A 20,223-nucleotide genomic window follows, 5' to 3' on the forward strand; every position below is an offset into this window, starting at 1 on the left:
AGGCATTCAATGAATTTCCCGGGAACGAACTAGACTGCAAGCAGAGAAGGGCCACTGTCTGGAGAAAGAAGTTTGGTGGTAAACAATCACAAAGAAAAAGATTTGCTTTCATTACAGAAATTAGTGTCATTATGGCTGAGAAATGAATCCATAGGAGCTTTAACACTGAACTAGCCAAGAACTCAGTCAGTCAAAGGACCAGAAGGACTAGGATGTAAAATAGGAGGTGGTGGGGGTCGGGGGGGGGGTGCTTTGAAGTAACTAATCCCAAAGAGACCTTACTTAAAAGAGAACTGGTGAAAACATTAGAAGGAAATCAACTAATCATGCCTTAGGAATTTATGTTAAGAAGTCATTGTTCTAAAAAAAAAACAAAACCTGCTTTTATGTAGATAAAACATATTATTTTAATAAAAATGCATCTTTCATAAAATAAGTAAAAATTAATTCTTTCTTCAAAATCTATGCTCCTTTGTAAAAAAGCCAAACCCTGTGGTCTGGTCTCACCCACGTGAGTGTATCATCTTACTGCCGACTGGTGGCCACCAGATTGAAATTCAGGTGCAGACTCTGTCGAAGAAGAAATATTAGAAAATGGAATCCGTAAATAAAGCTTAAAAGCAAATGCTTTTTTTCTGTAGTTTACCATCAGGTTTTGTAGAACTGAGAGTAATATACGCATTTTGAAGAAGTTAAGTCCATAGACGTTGACAGCATATTACTTCTATCAATATAACTTGGTAGGCATACCAGTACTTATAAATCAATAAGAACAGTAATACAACATTTACAATAATTCTGTGGTGACTGACTTCATGTTAAAATAAACTTTCAAGATCAAGTGGAAGTGATCCTAAAATACTAACTGGATATATAAATATAAAACTTTCTAAATGTTTCTTCCAAGGTTATAAAATAGGTTTGGGTAATTGTTTAAAAGCAACTTAAAAATTAAAACAGGAAAAAAACAGCACCATACCTAACACTGAATCCTTTAAACAAATTGAAAACTACCACAGTGTCTTTGCTCCCTTTATAAATATTAATAAAACTTTGCCAGAAATTCTATGTTTTAGAAATTAAGTTGACTTCATATTTCTGAAGTGGATAAACTGCTAGTCACTGACACTTTAGTTTGAACTGGCATTATATGATTGTTTACCCCTTAAGAATTTAACAAGATATATCTAATATGACTAAATAGAGGTTTTGATGAGGACAGGAAAATAGATCCCAGTATTTTACCATTAGTCTCTGGGTTAGATATTCCTAGCTAGGATGCTGCACTTTGGGACTTTTGGGTAACTCAATGGAAGCACCAGACAAATACAGGGAATTAATGCCAAAAGGTAAGCAAATAAGCAAGACAAAAAAGATGAATAGTTAGGTGAAATTGACTTCTTACCTGCCATATTGCCTAAGAATTGCCTTGCTTATCTAGTACTATTTATCTTTGAAATAACCTCTTTTGACTTCTCTCAAAAATTTTTTTGCCTATGACACTGTCTTTAAAAATCACTGCTTGTGTTTTAAAAATTAAGCTTTAAAAAACCACTTTTCTTTAGTAAAAGAAATGACCAGTTTCATCCAGCAATTTATTGGGTTCTTAGTTCTAGTTCAAGCTTTCATGAGGTAGACCTTAATTATCTAGTATGCCATCATCATGATCCATAAAGGTTAAAAAATATGACAAAGATTCAGGAAGAAGGGAAAGTAAAGTATGTTTTACACAAGATTAAATTAAAGAATCACATATAAAACATTTTTATTTAAAAATAAAAGGGAAAATGTCTTTTTGTTGCTCAGAAATATATTAAATGGAAAATAAATCTGACTTGGTGGGAGATCCAAAATAGATAAATAAGAAATCTGTTTATTTATGACAGAAATATGCTGGGTCTGCAACTCTCTTTAGTGCCCAATTAAATAATGTTTTTGGTAAAATCTAATTGCCAATACAATTTGTACCTTAGGACTTTATAGTCAGGTGCAACATCAAAAATATGTTTCTCAGATAAGCAGATCTCTTTTCACATTTCAAATACATACAGGGCACCACTATGACAGAGAACTTTATTCTTATTTTAACTAAGTTTTTAAAAAAATGTTATTTCTTCATTTCAGAAACTTGTATTTCCCTGTTGTTTCTACACATCATTTCCTGCTCTTGAGTTAAAAGAACTTTATATCAGGGAAAAGAATCAAAAGCTCCTCACAATACCAATTCATTACCCAGAAAATCTGGAGAGAATTCCAATTTAAATAAATTTTTTAAAACATACAAACAAAAAATGAACTAAAGTGACAATATATCATACATTTTCAAACCACAGAAATAAGAAAATTCATGAGGTAAGGAAACCATTGTTGAAAACAACTTTAACAGAGGGCCTTTCTCAGTCTCTTAGAAAAAAATGACAATATAACCAGAAACCCTGGTTTCCTTTTAATATTTATCATTTTAACTGTAAAACATTCATATTTCCACCTACTGTCTGAAATTAGTAAAACAAAACATTTTTTCAAATTCTCGATTATTCTGGGAAAACACAGTCCAATATTTATGACAAAGGTCCTTAGAAAAATGATCGGGGGAAGAAAGCAGCTTAACATAATTTTTAAAATGACTTGGCATAAACACTGGATTTGGGGATAAACTAAGATTTTGGGGACATTTAAAAGTATGCCAATTTTGAAACTGGTTAATGCCAACAATGATTTATACAGGCAATGATGAATCAGAAACTGCCATCTCCTTTTTTTTTCGAGGCCTTTTTTTTTTTTTCCCCCCTTTGGTTGGAAGAAAAATTACCATTAACTTTGCCATTCTTTGGTTCAGAATATCCTAGCTTTTCCTTCAAGGTCTTGCCACCTCTACCGCCAAGCTAAAACAAATCTGGCTTCTTTCTCTTTACTGGTAAAAACTCTAATCAGCTTGTATGGGAGGGAAAGAAACAAGTACTGTACCTGGAGATGGAAAGGTACATGGCTTTACCAGCGAGTGTTTTCTTGAGGTAAGATGAAATGAGGAAAGTATTTTTAAATATAATGTATAATGCACAACAGGAAGGCTAAACTAAAGGAAGAGAGGGTCTTTTTGTAGGGCTTGCAACAGAGAATACTGCCAAGATACACATTACTTATACACTACTTCCGCTACATATTAAAGAGAAGTTGGTATCACCTTTCTTATGCATGCACGCACACACACACACCCTTACTTAGAAGCACCCAGGAAAATGTTTGAACTTTGCCCTGTTCCCAGTTCACAGACACACACACACACACACACACACTTACTTAGAAGCACCCAGGAAAATATTTGAACTTTGCCCTGTTCCCAGTTCTTTTCTTACAGTTGGTTAAGTGTTCCCTCTCCTCATCTCAGTCCGGGCACTGGGAAAAAAATATAAAATAGAAAACCAAAAAGAAGTTATTTAGTCCAGCAATGTAAGCTCTTTGGGTTACTCATTTGGCGGCTCTCTATCCTTTGAGCCCCAAGGGGAACTGCAAACCTTTATCTCCAGGTCTTTAGCCGTCCCTATCAGCCCAGCAGGAAAGGGTGGCCAGGGGGCAATCCTGAAGGAAAAAGGGGCCACCGCCGCGTCCAAAAGTATTTGGCAGTGCTCGCTCGCCTCTGCTTGTGGTCCACGCTGGTGCGACTCCGCCGTCCCTCAGTGAAGTCCCAGAAGCGGCCAAGTTTTAAGTGAGGAGAAGATGGAAGCACTCTGTTTCTCGGAGAGTCCCCGGACTTGGTTCGCCGCAGGTTTTTTTGCCCTGGACTTGTCAGAAACCGGCTTCTTTCACTGGAGAGAAAGCCACTGGGGAGGCGCTGATGGCTTTAAGGAGACTCTTCCGGACCGCGGTGGTGTCCGCTGATGTCCTGCTCCGCGGGGTCCCTTTGGTCTATTTTTCTGAGGTGTCGGAGGTGTCGCCGCGCAGTCCCTCTGCCCGAAGAGTTTGCCTGCAGCTCTAGAACTCGGATCCTTCCGCGCCGCCCCGGCTCCGCGGAGCTCGCCCTGGAGCCCCGGACCGTGGCGCCAGCGGACCTGGAGGGAGGAGGCGTCTTCTGAACAAAGCCTCCGGGAGTTTGGCGCGGATTCCTAAACCCGGGACTGGACCCGGAGCCCTGAGGAAACAGGTTGGAAGAAGAGGAAGGAGGAGACGGAGGACAAGCGAGAGCCTTTAACACCTCAAACACAACACCCCTTGCGTGCCTGCCTGACAGAGGCAGCTGTGTGGATCTTGCCTCCGCGTGGGTGCACGTGTACGCGCTCGGGAGAGCCCGTGGGTGTGCTGCCGCGGGAGCGCGTCTGTGCGCCCGCAGGGCAGCGCTGAAGCCTGGGGAAGCTCTATGGGTAGCAACATTCCAGAACGCCCCTATCCTAGGAGGCCGCTAGCACGTGGCTTTACCAAGTAGGCCGGGAAGAAGCCCTTACTAGTCAGATCCTTGTGCAACTCCCAGCTCTTCCAGTCTCTGGGTTCGGAGTGGTTTCTGGGCCACCCGCGTCCCAAGTTGAGAGGGAGTTGCTGGCTGGGATCGAAGACCACGTGCTGGTGAACCGGTTAAAGAGAAGTAAAAGGATTTCCAGGCTCAGGAGATATGAACAGCTCGTTTCACTGGGGGTCTCCCAGGAGGAAGCCTTTTCCGGACTGGAGGAAGAGGGGTGGGGTTCGAGGAGAGAAACTTGGATTTATGGACAGCCGACCCCTGCCAGGGGTCCCCTGCTTTGCTGTCTCCCCACCCCTCTTCTTTTTCCTGCTTCAGACCTGCTCCTTGTCCCAATATTCTAGTGGCCTGGTCTCCCTTGTGACGACTGTTGAGTTTGTTTTCTGCCTTTGACAGGCACCAATAAGTGACCACCTGAGCCCACCTAATGCATGCTACTTAGCTGAGTTGACTCTCAAATATAATGTTCCCTTTAGCTTTTGCGCCCATCCGATAGTAGGCAAACTATTACCTGCCACTAAGAGAACGCTGGAAGCCAGTGGCCGGTGAGCGAGACCCCCAAGTCAGCAACTCTGCACGGCAGACATTCTCAGCGGGTTATAGCTAGTGACTTTTCCCTCTCATAAGCAGTCACAGCCTGACTCAGTGACAACCCTTGATCCCATAACCGTGGAGCAGTGGGCGGTCAGCAAGTTTCCCCCTTCGCAAGAGCCCAGGGATGCTCCTGGAAGTTCGCCTTCAGCCTTCAGGTTTTCTGCTTTCTCCCCTCCCCCTACCTGCAACGCCCCCGCGCCTCGCCGGCCCCGGGATTTGCCGACGCCCGACGGGCCCTTTTCTCTAGGAGGCCTGGGTAAATCAGTCCGGAATACGCCCGGCTCCGAGGCGCGGAGGGCGGCGTGGCGGCCCCGGCGGGGGTCTCGCCTGACTCGGAGTCTGGGGGGCGCGGCGGCTCCCGTCACTGCGGCGAGGGCCGGGCTCACGGCCGCGCGCCCGCCGCCGCCGCCGCCGCCGCCGCCTCCATGCTGCAGCGCGGGACGCAGTTCCTCCCGGCCCGGCGGCTGCCGCTGTCCGGCGCGGGGAGCCGGGGAGCCGGGCCCGCCTTGGCCGCCACCGCAGCGCGGGAGTCAGGCTGCCAGCCCCTCGTCTGAGCCGCGGACTCGCCTGGGAGCCGCGGGCAGCGGGCGGGGCGCTGTGTGCAGTGGCTCGCAGGGAGGCAGGCGGCGTGTGCAGAGCGGCCCGAACTGAGGACTCCCGTGTGTGCGTGCGCGCGGGTGTGCGTGTGTTTGCGCGTGTTTTTCCTTCTTCCCTCGAGGATGGCAATGGCTTTGCAGCTGGCTGCTCCCCTAGGATTCTAGACTTTGTGGAGCACCGGGTTGTGAGCACAACCCACCCATATAATCCATTTTGCATGGTCGGTTTCTATCAGGAGAAAAAGCGCAACTGGACGGGGGTGGGGCAGACCAAGGAAACCTTCTGGAAATACAAACAGACACACACAGGAGAGAGGACGAATGAAAGACCTGGGAAGACGTCTGTAACCTTCCGGCTGGCCCTTCCGTTTTTCAGGAAAGATTTTGGATCGTTTCTACCTTTGGAAGTCATCTTGGCTTTTTTTTTTTTTTTTTTTGTAAGCTCTCTTCAGCTAGTAGCGTGCGTGCGTAAGTGTGTGTATGTGTGTGTATTTGTGCGCTCACTTGTCTGATGCATTTGACTGTCTTTTATCCAACTGCCCAGAAACAAATGTGTTAACTCGGCGGTGTGCCCTCGATGCCCGGCTTCTCACAGAGCGCAGAGGACGCCCAAACCCATTTTCCAGGCTGGATTCGGAAGAGCAGCTCAGCTGTCGACCCCTGTGTGTGGATCGCTTTACTTAGAGGCTGGGAAAGCTCCAGTATTAACCTGCTTCCAGGTACATCACAAGGTCACCAGAGGGTCTTGCAACCGTCTTGTGTCTGTGCATCCAGACCTTCCTGTCTCGGCCAGAAAGATATTTACATTTCGGTCTACATAATTTGAAGCTAAAAGTTCAGCCTGTCGAGCGGCTTTCTGCACAATCAAGGTAACAAGAATTGTCTGTCAAACTGCTTACCAAAATCCCCGACTCTTCGACTCTTCCTCGCCGGTTCCTGGCTCTCTCCTCTACACCAAAATGTCACCAGCTCTTGAATTACGTGGATTTGGGTTGGAAGAGAACTTGAAGAAAACGTGATAGAAAGGCTATGCCAGACCACTCTCTCTGCTGTCCTTGGTCCGGTGGACATCGAAGCCGACCGTGAGAAGGACCAGTACCCTCCTTGCTTTTCCTTCCCGGTGCTGTACTCTCTGTGTGTGTGTGTGTGTGTGCAAGTGTGTGTGCAAGTGTGTGTGTGCAAGTGTGAATGCGAGTGCGCGCGCGCCTGGCTGCGAGTGTGTGTGTGTGCTTGAGTGTGTGTCTGTGTGTGCGTGCGCGGCCGCCCTGCCTCTGCCCGCTCCCCGGGTGCAGAAACGCGGGTTTCATGGGGCGATCGCCGCGGATCCCCCACCCAGCGCGACCTGCGGGCAGCGGAGGTAGTGGCAGGAGCCGCCTCTCGGACTCCCTAGGATGCGGGTGCTGAGCTATGGCAAAGGGCAGCGAAGTGACGAGCGAGACCCGCGTACGCCTGTGAAAGCCACCTGGAGCCACCTTGCTGGGATGGTACCTGCTGGCAGAAAGTCTTCCTACGACCGTCTTTCCTCTGGAGGCACCAGGTAACAAGAAAATGACTAGCCGCCTCACCCACTTTCCTTCTGATCTTATTTCTAGTGTCTTATCTGCATTGCAGGCTACTTTACTTATTAATGTTTTGAAAATCATTAAGAAGGGCCGGGTATCCAAGGGCACTCTGTGATGCTATAATATAAATTCTAGAAGATAAAATATAAATCTATACCTGAGCACTTAATCTAGCAGTGAAAGCCTGGAAAATATGGATACACTCCCCCCTAAGTGATGCTTTTGGAAAGCTAGGCGTGTTGAACCTGTCTGAAGATGCCAGAGATTAAAATCCCGTGTTTCCTTCAGGCTATGGTTGCCACGGACCATTTGGTATCCAGCCCTCCCCAGATTGTGGAGTGCGAGAGGGTGTTTGGTTTCCACCCATCGTTTCAGGCAGGGATCATTTTGACCCTTCTCTACCTCTGGTGCCAGGTTGCTTTCTTTCCTTATTGTGGTCCGGCTTGCCAGATCCTTTAGCTGTAAATTACGCGTCTGGAGACTTTAATTCGAAATAGTTTTCTGGGAACTTGCTTTGCATGGAAGGGAATTCACTGTCAGGAGTCTATGTGTTGAGATATGGTGTTTAACTGCTAGGGTTTGCTTTTATCTAGCAAAGTAGATACATGAAAGAAGTCATTTTTATATCTAGAGGAGCGCTGCTAAAACCACAGCCACCACCCCTATACCTTCCCCAGCTGTATTGTCTCGGTTGTGGAGAGGGGCTTGCACGCGCGTGGTTTGTTTGTTTTTATTTTGTTCTGCGCCCCCCCCACCCCGTTTTAATTTTTTTTTTGGTAATGTGTATCTTGAAAATTCTTGCCAGTGCCTTGATTTCCAACGAGTAGGGTGGATTTGCGACTGCCTAATTAACATATTGAGTCTGATGTGTTAAAAATGGAGATTCCCACCGCAGGCTGAGGCAGAACAAATTGAGTGAACTTCCAAAGCCCCTTACCCTCGCACCTCATTTCTCTCATTTTCTTATCCCATCACCTCTGCGTCCCCAACGGAAAATGTCTCTCCCTTCTCGAGGGCATTAGGATTAACAAGATAAAGCACTTCCAAAGTAGTCTCATCAATGTTTTATTCGACAGTGAAGGCAGTCTGAATAATTCAGCTGAGGAGGGCTCGTTTGTCTCCCGCCCTCGGGAGCTGCCTGCTGGCTGCACCAGGAGGAGGGTTCGGCCCGGCCGAGCGCGCGGCGCCCGGCTCGGGCAGGCGGTGGCTGAGGCTTCTCCGGGGGTTTCTCTTTGCTCAAGCCACTTGGAAAGTGGAGGGGCGCCGCCTGCTTTTCCTCCGCTGGCTGCGTTTTTTTTTTTTGTAATATATTTCCATATGATGGCATTTGCAGACCACAAATGCCATTCGCTAGCTAGCTGCTCCCTCTGTTCCTGCGCCTTGATGTCGCCGACTCCTCTGGAGATTGGGCTCGGCTGCTGCTGCAGCCCTCGCAGGCTGGTGGTGCTACAAGGCCATGTTTGCAGCGGCCTTGGGGGCTGGGCTCCGCCACTGCAGCTGCCAGGCCCGCGGTGACACTTTCTTGGGGCGGGGCGGGAGAGCGCAGCGGGCCCCCTGGCAGGCAGCGGGCGCATCGTGGCAGAGGTGGCCGCATGGATTTGAGACGGAGGAGGTGGGGAGACGCGCGGGGTGGGCAGTGAGGTCCTGCCAGACACCCTGCGCGGGCAGCCTCCTCCCCCTTCTTCGTAAATGAAAATCCAAATGCATAGAAGGAGAGCTGGCAGCAAAAATGCCTTGATATCCAGATACAGCATGATTTCTCAGGATTCAAAACCTGAAACTTAAGTGTGTTTTCCCTAGTTTTCCATTCGTTCCTCTCTCCTCTCCCGTCTTGTTCTCCTGGATTTAATCAGGTCATTTCCACTCCTGTTTTACCTCCAATTGAAATACCAGTGGAAAGACTGCTACCATCCCCCATAAACAGGAAGGAGTTGAAGGCCACTCTTCAGACAGATTTGCTCGGTAACTTTGAGCTCCAGGCAGACCCAAGAAAGGATATAGAGGATAACGCGACTTTAGCAGAAAAGCAGGTTCCCCCTGTACCTTTCGAAGACTCGGAAAGAAAAGGGTACTGCCTGTGTAAAAACTAAAAATAGTTGCGAATTTGGGGGGAATTAGGTAAAGATTTTTCTTTTCTTTTTCTCTTGCAGTGAGGTGTTTTTTTTTTTCTTTCTTTTTTTTTTTTTTGTATTTCTCCTATCACTCTGAATATCCTAGTCAGAAAATTGATTTGTGTATACTAACAGTCTGACAAGGACACTTTTTTGTCCCCCAGATTTCTCCACCATATTATAACAGAAACGATAGCATACTCATAATATTTGCTGGCAAATAAGATATCCCTGTTTAGAAGGTGCCCAAGAAAGATAGGATGCTGGTGGAGAATATTAGTATTGGGAAAATTGGGTATTTTCTTCATCTCCTTCCTCATTTCATTTCATCCTGGCCTTTTCTCATTAAGGATTCAGTCCTTTGCAGGTTAAGTCTTGTTCTTGTGCCCTCATCCTTAGGGAAGTTTGAAACAAATGTATTAACTGGATCTTGAGTGCTCAGATGCCTAAAAATAGATTATGGCATCATTCATGTTTTAAAAATGCCATTCATTGGTGCAGATTGGAGGTAGGTGAAATATCATAACCAAATAGACCTTTTAAGCATAGAGTTTCATGTTTAGAACTTCCTTAAGAAATGGAGCTTTCTGCCTCCCCTCCCTTCCCTTTTGTCTGGAGACAGAGATGTCCCAACCACTTTGAGGATCTGAGTCCAATGCCCTTGGTCAGCGTTGTACTTAGAGCTGACTTGACTTACGAATAGGTTGAGACTGTCACGTGTTGACAGAAAATTTTCTGGCAAAACCTGCCTTCCTTGTCAGCCTTCTTATGGTCACTAATAAGAGGGGTAGAATAATAGGGAAGCCAGGACACCCCTGGAAACAGATGTGAGCCTAGGCAGGTGAAAAGGAATTGTCATTTAACTCTTGTCCCTAAGACCATTCCTTTTTGTAATCTTTTCACTTTCTCTTTTCCAGAGAATGACCTTGAGCAACTCCAATCTTCTATGCTTCACACACCTCGTTTCCTCCCTCAAATGTGATGTATATATGAACACATTCACATGCATGTACACACCCCTCATTTTTGAAATATGAAATTCTTGTGCTTGTGTGATTTGGGAGGGTTCATCATGATGTGTCTCTGACTGATACCAGCCAGAGGTGATTTTCTTTCCTTTTCCTTAAGAGGGGATAGCAAGAGGTGTGGTCACTAGAGACAAAATTGACTCATACTTATCCCCTCTTCCAGGATTTTTATCTCTGACATTCAGTGTATTCCTGGTGTTAAAGCAGTGTGTGGCTATGGCACTGGTGTTTAAATGACCATCATGTTATAACTGCCTTTCGTATTTTCATGAGTGACCATCAGTTTCCTTTTGTCCACTTAAACCAGTGTTCTCTTTCCTCTTTCTGCTTGAAGCACTTTAGACTTGATAGTTTTGCTGAGTTTTCTAGATGGTGAAATTAGGATCTTGCTTTCTGCTAATACTATTGCAATGTTGTTATGTGGTTGGGATGAAATGCTTGCAGATTTCTAACAGTGTTCCTGTCTCTGCAGCCTAGTTCTGTATCATAACTATTCAGTTATTTTAAGGGAAATTTACTATAAATAAGGTTGCTGAGTATTTTTTGCCAATTTTGAATTTGGAAGAAGAAAGCTACTTGAAGTTTTCTGATGGCTTAACTGGCTAATCGATTCACTCATTCCAGTGATTTTTATTTTCTGTTTACTCAGAAATAAAATGTATTGGCATTACTTTCAGAGTTTGTGTATAGTATAAAGGGTTCTAAGTTTTGTATTTCATTAAAGAATGAAGATCTAACTTCAGGCCTTTAAATAGATGTGACTGTGGCACCCTAGGATACATGACTAACAGGTAATTTTGCTACATCATTCTACTGACACACATGTGCATAGCTCTGCCTTGTTCAGTAAACCTTGAGAGTGAGACTGCTTATTATATTTCTACAGCCCCCATTTTTATTCTTGTGGCATCTTTCAATCATTGAGGACTATTTAAAGTGTAAGGCAGTATAATTTGTCTATTACATGGTGTGTGCATGGTGAAATTAAGAAGTATTATGTTTACAAGTATTGAAGCTATTCTGGTTAGAAGTGTACCATTTTTATTATACTCTATCAACATAAATGGTACGTTATTATGAAAACTCCAGTTTCATGTAAGCATAACAAGAGAGAAAAATAAGAATTTAATCCAAATATAGTGCTTTTTAAAAGCTTTTTCACCTTACTGTTCTGATAGATTCTGTTCTGACAGAATGCTCTTTACTGATCTATGACATAATTTAATACTAATTATGAAGATGGTTAACAAGTGATAGAAAATTTCAGAGGAATTACATAGTTATATAAGTGCTCCATCATTTTACTGGTACCACATAAGCCACATGAAAAGGCTTTCTTATTTAAACTACAAACTATATCAGGAAGATTTCTCAGAAACTGGCTTTGATAGCCTATGTTAATAATAAATTACAAACTTGGTCACATTGGGAGGAAAATGTTAATTGACTAATTTGAGCCTTCCTAGAAAATTTCTTTTAATTTAATTTTAACCCTCATGCTTTTCTTCTTTTCCTTGTAGGAGCATATATGTAATATTTTTTGAAAAACCTTTCTGATGAAATATTTTGAAATTGGTGTTATTATAATCTTTATGAAGAACAATTACAGAATTGCCACTGAATGTTGCATCTATTTTAGATTTTATAACAAAAAAAGCTCCAGAAAAGAAGTAATAAGATGCAGAAATAAAATGATAGGATCCTTTCCCCAACTCTGAAAGTGCTTCTGAATTCTTAGAAAAAGAATAAAAGAAAATGTCAATTAGTTCAATAGACACTCAACTGGAACTAGTAGTTAAGAGCTAGAAGCCAAAACAATGCTGTTTACATTATTGTATTTTCACTTTGTCCTTTGTAGCTCTTTTAAGGAAATGCTAAAAAGATCTAAAGAATAGGTGTTAGTTGCTCTCTGGATTCTGTTACTCGTGTTGACTCTTGTTTCCTGTCTTGGAGTTGTCCTGAATCTTGGTGGTAGCACTTCCAAAGTTATGTTTGCATTAAAGTGGTTTACTAGTGTAAACATACCAACTCTGTACATGAAAATTAACTTTCTTGTATCTTTGGAAGTAAAGGCTCTGATATTTTTTTTAGTAATTAGCTCTTTTTTTTTCCTCATTGTGTGGAAAAACACGTGTTTTTTTTTCCATTTTTCCCCATTTCCCAAGTTAGGTTAACAAGTGATTTATGCATACTTGTTTTATTAGTGCTAAGGCACTTGTATCAGTTCAGTTCAGTTCAGTCACTCAGTCCCGTCTGACTCTTTGCGACCCCATGGACTGTAGCATGCCAGGCTTCCCTGTCCATCACCAACTCTTGGAGCTAAGTCAAACTTATACCCATCGAGTCACTGATGCCATCCAACCATCTCATCCTCCTCTGTCATCCCCTTCTGCTTCTGCCTTCAATCTTTCCCAGCATCCGGGTTTTTTCCAATGAATTAGTTCTTCACATCAGGTGGCCAAAGTATTGGAGTTTCAGTTTCAGCATCAATCCTTTCAATGAATATTCAGGACTAATTTCCTTTAGGATTGCCTGGTTGGATCTCCTTGCAGCTTGGGGACTCTCAAGAGTCTTCTTCAACCCCACAGTTCAAAAGCATTGATTCGTCGGTGCTCAGCTTTCTTTATAGTTCATCTCTCATGTCCATACACGACTACTGGAAAAACCATAGCTTTGACTAGATGGACCTTTGTTGGCAAAGTAATGTCTCTGCTTTTGAATTTGCTGTCTAGGTTGGTCAAAGCTTTTCTTCCAAGGAGCAAGTGTCTTTTAATTTCATGGCTGCAGTCACCATCTACAGCGATTTTGGAGCCCAAAGATATAAAGTTCCTCACTGTTTCAATTGTTTCCCCGTCTATTTGCCATGAAGTGATAGGACCGGATGCCATGATCTTAGCTTTCTAATGTTGAGTTTTAAGCCAACATTTTCACTCTCCTCTTTCACTTTCATCAAGAGGCTTTTTAGTTCTTCTTTAGGCATTTGTATAGGAGCATTAAAATGCATATATTTTATAGGGAAGCATTGAACACTGCACTGAGTACTTAGGACATATGCTTTATTCTATTAATACATGGATAGCAATATCATTATATATTAATATTCACTAATATATCACTAATATTCACATATATTTTAATATGAAATGCCTCACTAATAGAAATATGCCTAACTTTAAATAGAAATTTTAGGATTATTTATAGGAATTATGTAGGATATCTGCCTTATATTGATTGTTCAAATATCAGGCAGTTTAGCAATATATAACTAGATATTGAATGTTGACCTCAAAAATTTATTTTCTTAGTAACATGGAAGATATAAACAAATGCATAAGCTTGAAAGTAACTGACATTTTAAAATTCTGTTTTGATATTTTATGCTTTATAGTAGGGAAAACAAGAGAAAATCAGGAAATTATAGCTGTGTTTTATGGACAACAGTATTGCAGAGTGGTTAGATATATGAATTGGGGGATTTCACATACCTGTGTCTCAGGCCTGTGCAATTTTGAGTGACTCTTAAAATCTACCAAAATCTACCTGACACTTAGTGTCCTCACTTATAGAATGAAGCCAAAAAAAAAAAAATGAGCCAACAATAAAAGACATGTAACTGTTGTCATCACCATCATCATTACCATCATCATTATCATCTCATCATAAGCTATCACGAGGGTAAAGGAGGAAACTAAAGGAAGTGGTAACTGAATGACTTCAAAGTCTGTCCTTGGGGTTATAGACCCCCAGGATTCCAGGGAATGCTGAAGTTCATCTACACCAGGGGATGTGCAGTTCAGTGTCCTCAGAGATCAGGGAGAAGATAAAAAGCAGGGAACCTGGCTGGGTGTAAGAAACAGTAGGCTGTAACATATCTGTTACACTGGAGAGTACCCAACTTGTCCAACACATTCAAATTTAAATTCAGTTTAACCCATGATGAGTCTGGCATTATGAAACTTTTGATTTCTTCTGAGATTCATTCAGCCTTAAATTTTCTAAGAAAGCATTCCTGCCATGTGGTCATCTTTACTCACTTTAGATACCTGCAGTGATTCCAAAAATTACTCCACGTAAAGTAGGATTATTTCATTTTTGTATAGTCATATCATTCCTTTGGGGCATTGAGCCCAAAATCTGGCATCCTCTCAGTTAGACAGTTCAATCGCTCAGTCGTGTCTTTTGTGAGACCATGGACCGCAGCATGCTAGGCTTCCCTGTCTATATCCAGCTCCTGGACCTTGCTCAAACTCATATCCACTGAGTCAGTGATGCCATCCAACCACCTCATCCTCTATTGTCCCCTTCTCCTGCCTTCAATCTTTCCCAGCATCAGGGTCTTTTCTAATGAGTTGGCTCTATGCATCAGGTGGCCAAAGTATTGGAGTTTCAGCTTCAGCGTCAGTCCTTCCAATGAATATTTAGGACTGATTTCCTTTAGGATTGACTGGTTTTATCTCCTTGCAATCCAAGAGTCAAGAGTCAAGTCCAAGAGAAGACTCAAGAGTCTTCTCTGACACCACAGTTCAAAAGCATCAATTCTTTGGTGTTCAGCTTTCTTTATAGTCCAACTCTCATATCTATACATGACCACTGGAAAAGCCATAGTTTTGACCATATAGACCTTTGTCGGCATCCTGTGGCCCCTAATTAATTTTAATATGGGAGGAGGGACACGCAATAATTCTAATTCCCATTAACAGTACCTCAAATATTTAAATTCAGTTACTTGGGTTCCCAACCCATGACTGCTTTGCTTGTGATTAAACATAACTTGATCTAAACAGATTCTGGATAGGTTTTGATGTATCATGATTTCAAGCCTTTTACACTCGATAAATGTTGTCATAAATCTTTATCATCATCCTCTTTAACATAGGTTTCGATTTGTTTGTGTTGCTTCTCATTGAAGTATGTTACCAGGACCAACAAGTCCCATCGATCAACTAGCGTGGAGTCTAACAGGGCCATTGTTTCCCTGTTTTTGACACTGAACAAAACAGGTACCTGCAGTAATCCTCTATCTAGCACTCATGTGAGGTATTACCATTTGATCAATGCACTCTTCCCTCTTGAGTTTGGACAAGTTTAAACATGTATTTCTAAGATGCTGCAACTCATTAACTCAAATTTGGTCACAAGATTTAAAGTACTTGCCAGTCAGAGTCTAAACCTATTAAAAATACCTGAGACCACTTTTTCGACATTCATATCACAGGACTTGCTCATGATGCTGAAATTAATAAGATCTTCTCCATTCAGTATTGATAGAAAAGTAACTTATAAATTGTAATAGTGGTATTCTTTTTAACATATGTGAGAAACAATGGAATGGAATAAGACATGGTAGAAATTCAGCTCACTCTAACTTGATGTGCTGGCTGCATTATGGGCTCTCTGATCTAGACAAGAGTGATTCAAGGCCCAGTCTTTCGTTCCTTTAACAAATATTTCTTCATTATTTAATGCATGCTTTGATACTCTGCAAACCATTTCTCTTTGGAGACCCAATAGCCCAAATGGCATAGATGTCACTCTGAGAAGCTGATACCTGGAGTAAGGAACAGATATTCTTTCAGCAAGGCAGCCCTAGGCTCAAGTCAGTCTTGATGACATTCTTATATCTTGCCTCTTAATTTACCCTTAAACCTAGATGATAGTCATTTCTAAAATAATTACTAATTTGTGTAACTTCCTCCAATATTGAATAAAATCCATGTTTAGGCTCCTGATAATTTCCTCAGCTTTCAAATGAGGTCACCTCATAATTTCCAACAAGGAGAAAAGCACTTAAATACAAAAGGAAAGGACAGATTCCTGTTTCTAGTATCCTTGCAAAATGAGTCTTCTGGTTCTTGACATTCTCCATACTCTTGAATGTTATTCTTTCGAGGCATCATGTTTAGAATTTTTTTTTAGATGTTTTACTTTTAATGGAACTGCTGGTAGTTATTAAAATAGATATAATACTTGTAAATATAGTTAGCTTTTTCTTTATGAATTCAGGTCTTCACTGTGTATGTTAGTGATTGCAGAAAGCCCTTGGGGCCCAACCCATGACATATTTAAGGCTGTCATGTTTATACTGATATTAAATTTTCTGCACACTTATTTTCCTTCCCTTCTGTGTATGATTAAAAACATCTTTTCATTGTTCTCATATAGCTAGTATTTTTTTCAGTGGGCCTGTTTTCCTTTTGAATTGACTGATGGAAATTTATTGACAGAGTATCAAGATTTTTAGGTGTTTTGGTAAAAGAGAACCTGAGGATGACTAAAATTCTAAGATCTTCTCTACTGAGGAAAGCATATGAGTTTTTCTCCATGTATTGTGTATGGAAAGCACTGAAAGATGTCAATATATCTTTGTTGTTGTTTAGTTGCTGAGTTGTGTCTGACTCTTTTGTGACTTCATGGACTGGAGCCTGTCAGGCTTCTCTGTCTATGGGACTTCCCAGGCAAGAATACTAGAGTTAGGTTGCCATTTCCTTCTCCAGGGGATCTTACCAACCCAGGGATCAAACCCACATCTCCTGCATGGACAGGTGGATTCTTTGCCACTGAGCCACCTGGGAAGCCCTTGCATGATGTATAATTAGATGATGATACTGGTGATCAGGATCGTAATCATTTTCTGCGAATGTCCTCTCGGTACAGACGTTTTTACTTTCTTCTAATCCATGCAGTAACATTTATTTTAGGCATGATTGTATACATTTTTAGAGGAGCAGATTGAGACTGAGGGCAGTTAATTTACTTGTTCATGATTATATGACTAAGAGATGACAGGGCTGGAATTCAAATATAAATATTTCTAATTCTAAAGAAGATGCTATATTTGCTGCAACTAAGACATGTCCCTTTTCTACCTCTTAAAGCTGTTTTTCTTTTTAGTATATAAATTTGTTTTCATCCTCCTTCAAGGATAATGACTATCTTCTGAATATGCCTCTTATCCTCAACTTCTTTTCCCTTTATGGTACTCTATGAATTGCCATGTGTCACATCTGGAAGTTTAAAAAAGACTTAGTGGTTATCCATTGGGCTTCCTAGGTGTCGCTAGTGGTAAAGAACCTGCTTGCCAGGGTAGGTAGATATGAGAGATAAGAGTTCCATCCTGGGTCGGGAAGATCCTCTGGAGAAGGAAATGGCAACCCACTACAGTATTCTTGGCTGGAGAATCCCATGGACAGAGGAGCCTGGTGGGCTGCAGTCCAGAGGATGGCATGGAGTCAGACACGACTGAAGTGACTTAGCATGCATATTAGCATGCATGGTTATCCATTAGGGGATTCTGTAGCTGTTTGCAGTGAGAAGGAAATATTTGGTCCTAAGTCTGGAGAAGGAAATGGCAACCCTCTCCAGTATCCTTGCCTGGAAAATCTCATGGACAGAAGTGCAGTCCACGGAGTCGCAAAGAGTTGGGCACAACTGGGCGACTAACACTTACACTTAAGTCTGAAATTTAAGTATATGCTAATTTTTTTTTCTTTGCTAAAGGAGACTGTGTGATTTTGGGTGATTTAATTTGATTCTCAATTCCCATCTGTAGAAGGGATCTGCATGCCTTTATAAATTGGCTGGTATATCTAAGTAATTATTAAATAATTGCTACTTTAGTGCTTTTGCTAGTGCAAAGACACAGAAAAGTTCTGTGAAATTTTAGAACATTAGAACTTAATGGAATTTGGAAATTACTCTGTTTCTCATGAAAACTTATGCTCTGTCTAACTGTGCTTTTCATTCATTCTGCTTGTCTCTGTCTGCGGGCTCCTGTCACAGCCCTTAATGAGTGCTTCAGGCTTTATCCGGAGTTAACTCCTCCCTTTGGGGTAGGGCCAGAAAAAAGTCAAATAACAAGCTCATTTCCTCACCCTGTATCCAGTTTTCTGTGCTGTTAAATTTCAGTGACAAAGGGGCTTGGCATTAGCGAAAATCTGATACTTAATTCTTGATATATCTGTTGACAGAACAGACTGTTTCTAGATAAGGCCCTGTGGTCTGTTCCGATTGGTGATTTACTTTGTTACCTCCCGTGGTGAATTCAAAGCAGCCACAAGTTCACTGCAAGTCTTCCCATCAAGAAAAATGTCTGTTTGCCTTCCCTTTGGATCTAGATTGGCCTTGACTTGCTTTGAACAATAGTCGTGGCAGAAGTAACGTGGTATAATTTCCGACGGAGTCTTCCAGAGACCCTGTATCCTTCACTCTTACTTTCCTAGAAAAATATTAATATGATGCTAAGAAGTCTGGGAACCTCTTCTATAGACAAGTGGCCTGAGTGATCTCTAGCACCAATGTTAAGTCATGCAAATCAGGCCACCTTACACCATCCAGAAACAGTTAAGTAAGCAAGTGTTAGTCTCTTAGGATCTTCCCAACCTAGGAATCGAACCCAGGTATCCTGCACTGCAGGCAGATTCTTTACCGACTGAGGTACATGGGAAGCCCAGTTAAGCTTCCAGATAATTGTAGGTAGTAGCATGAGTGATCACAGGTGAGACCAGCAGGCCAGCTAGCTCTAATTGATGACCCACATATCATGGACAAATAAAATGGTTGTTACTTTAAACCACTAAGCTCTGGGGTAGGAATAGGTAAGAGAGACACCAACACCCCTCTTTGGGTGATGGGACATAACCAGTCATTGTGCCTAGACTTGAAAGCAATTCTGCCTCCTTTTTAGAAAATTTCTTTCAACAAATGTTTATCAAATGTTTACCATATTCAGGCATGCTGCCCCTCTACCCCTAGACTGATGGATTTTTGAATTATTTCTTTTCTTAGGCTGTTGGAAGTATTAGCTGATTCCTCAAATGCCTCAAATTTCCTCAAATTGCTTTTTCCTGAAATGTTTGCAAACATGATTGAATGTTGTTGTAATTGTTTAGTCGGTCCATCATGTTCGACTCTTTTGTGACCCTGTGAACTCTAGCCTGCCAAGCTCCTCTGTGCATGGGATTTTCTAGGCAAGGGAGTGGGTTGCCCTTTCCTGCTACAGGGGATCTTCCCTACCTAGGAACTGAAACTGCCTCTCCGCAGTTACTACATTGCAGACAGATTCCTTACTGCTAAGCTACCAGGGAATCCCTCAAGATGTTTCCTAACATGACTGAATGTATGTAAGAATTAATTTTGATTTGCCTGTTTTCTATTGTAGCCAGTTATCACTGCCTCAGAGAAGCATCCCTAAAAAGGTTGTCCTCTTTTATGAGGGATCATGCCATTCACCTAAAGCCCAAGGGAGGATTTGTCTTTGTTTCTTTCTGCATTGCATTTGGGCTTGGTTTGGTTCAGAGTGACATTTTGTCATTTCTCCAAGATTTCATTTTACTTTCTAATTATAGTTTAGTGATTCATATTTACTATTCATTTCTTCTGTAAATTAAATCTGGATTGCACAATTACTTTATTCTGGAACTTCATACACACCTCATTCTATTTAATAATGTTCTCATTTATGTATCAAATTACTCTACAGGAATTTGACATACTGTTACAGGTATAGTAAGGTGCAGAGTGTAGTTTATGGGACAGTGCAATTATAATGGGTTGATAGCTTTCTGATTACTATTTATTTGCAAGAAAGACATAATTACAAAATGAATAAAGTCAAATTCAGTATTTTTACTTTTAATAAAAAAGATACCTTTTGGAAGGAGTGCCTGGGAATGCATGTCACAATTATCTCAAATTTTTTCTGTAAAATGTTTTGTTGTGGATTTGAAAAAGTCTCCTTGGAATATATGGAATATATGATATATTTTATTTGCATTTTCTTTCTGCTATTTCTTACTGTGATTTTTAGAGTTTGATATAAGATAAGTAACATATGCTCTCCTAATCATTTGAAATTTCGACTTGTGAATTCCAAGATAACCAAGT

General features: G+C 41.9%; 1 protein-coding gene and 1 long non-coding RNA gene across 4 annotated transcripts in view; one reads left to right on the top strand and one right to left on the bottom strand.

Moving 5' to 3' along the window:
• On the bottom strand, window positions 237-5,345 carry LOC108638541. The gene is made up of 3 exons (XR_001919941.1): window positions 3,516-5,345; window positions 3,301-3,396; window positions 237-570 (listed from the first exon to the last, which is right to left on the bottom strand). It is a non-coding gene; the product is annotated as an uncharacterized LOC108638541 (long non-coding RNA).
• LRFN5 (leucine rich repeat and fibronectin type III domain containing 5) overlaps window positions 6,805-20,223 on the top strand; it is a 317,616-nt gene continuing 304,197 nt past the window's right edge. For all 3 annotated transcript variants that reach the window (XM_005695257.3, XM_018066562.1, XM_018066564.1), the window contains exon 1: window positions 6,805-7,177. The gene's annotated coding sequence lies outside the window, so the exon portion shown is untranslated. The remainder of the gene's footprint in view (window positions 7,178-20,223) is intronic.

The sequence above is a fragment of the Capra hircus genome, chromosome 21 (assembly GCF_001704415.2).
Source record: "Capra hircus breed San Clemente chromosome 21, ASM170441v1, whole genome shotgun sequence".
NCBI lineage: Eukaryota > Metazoa > Chordata > Mammalia > Artiodactyla > Bovidae > Capra > Capra hircus.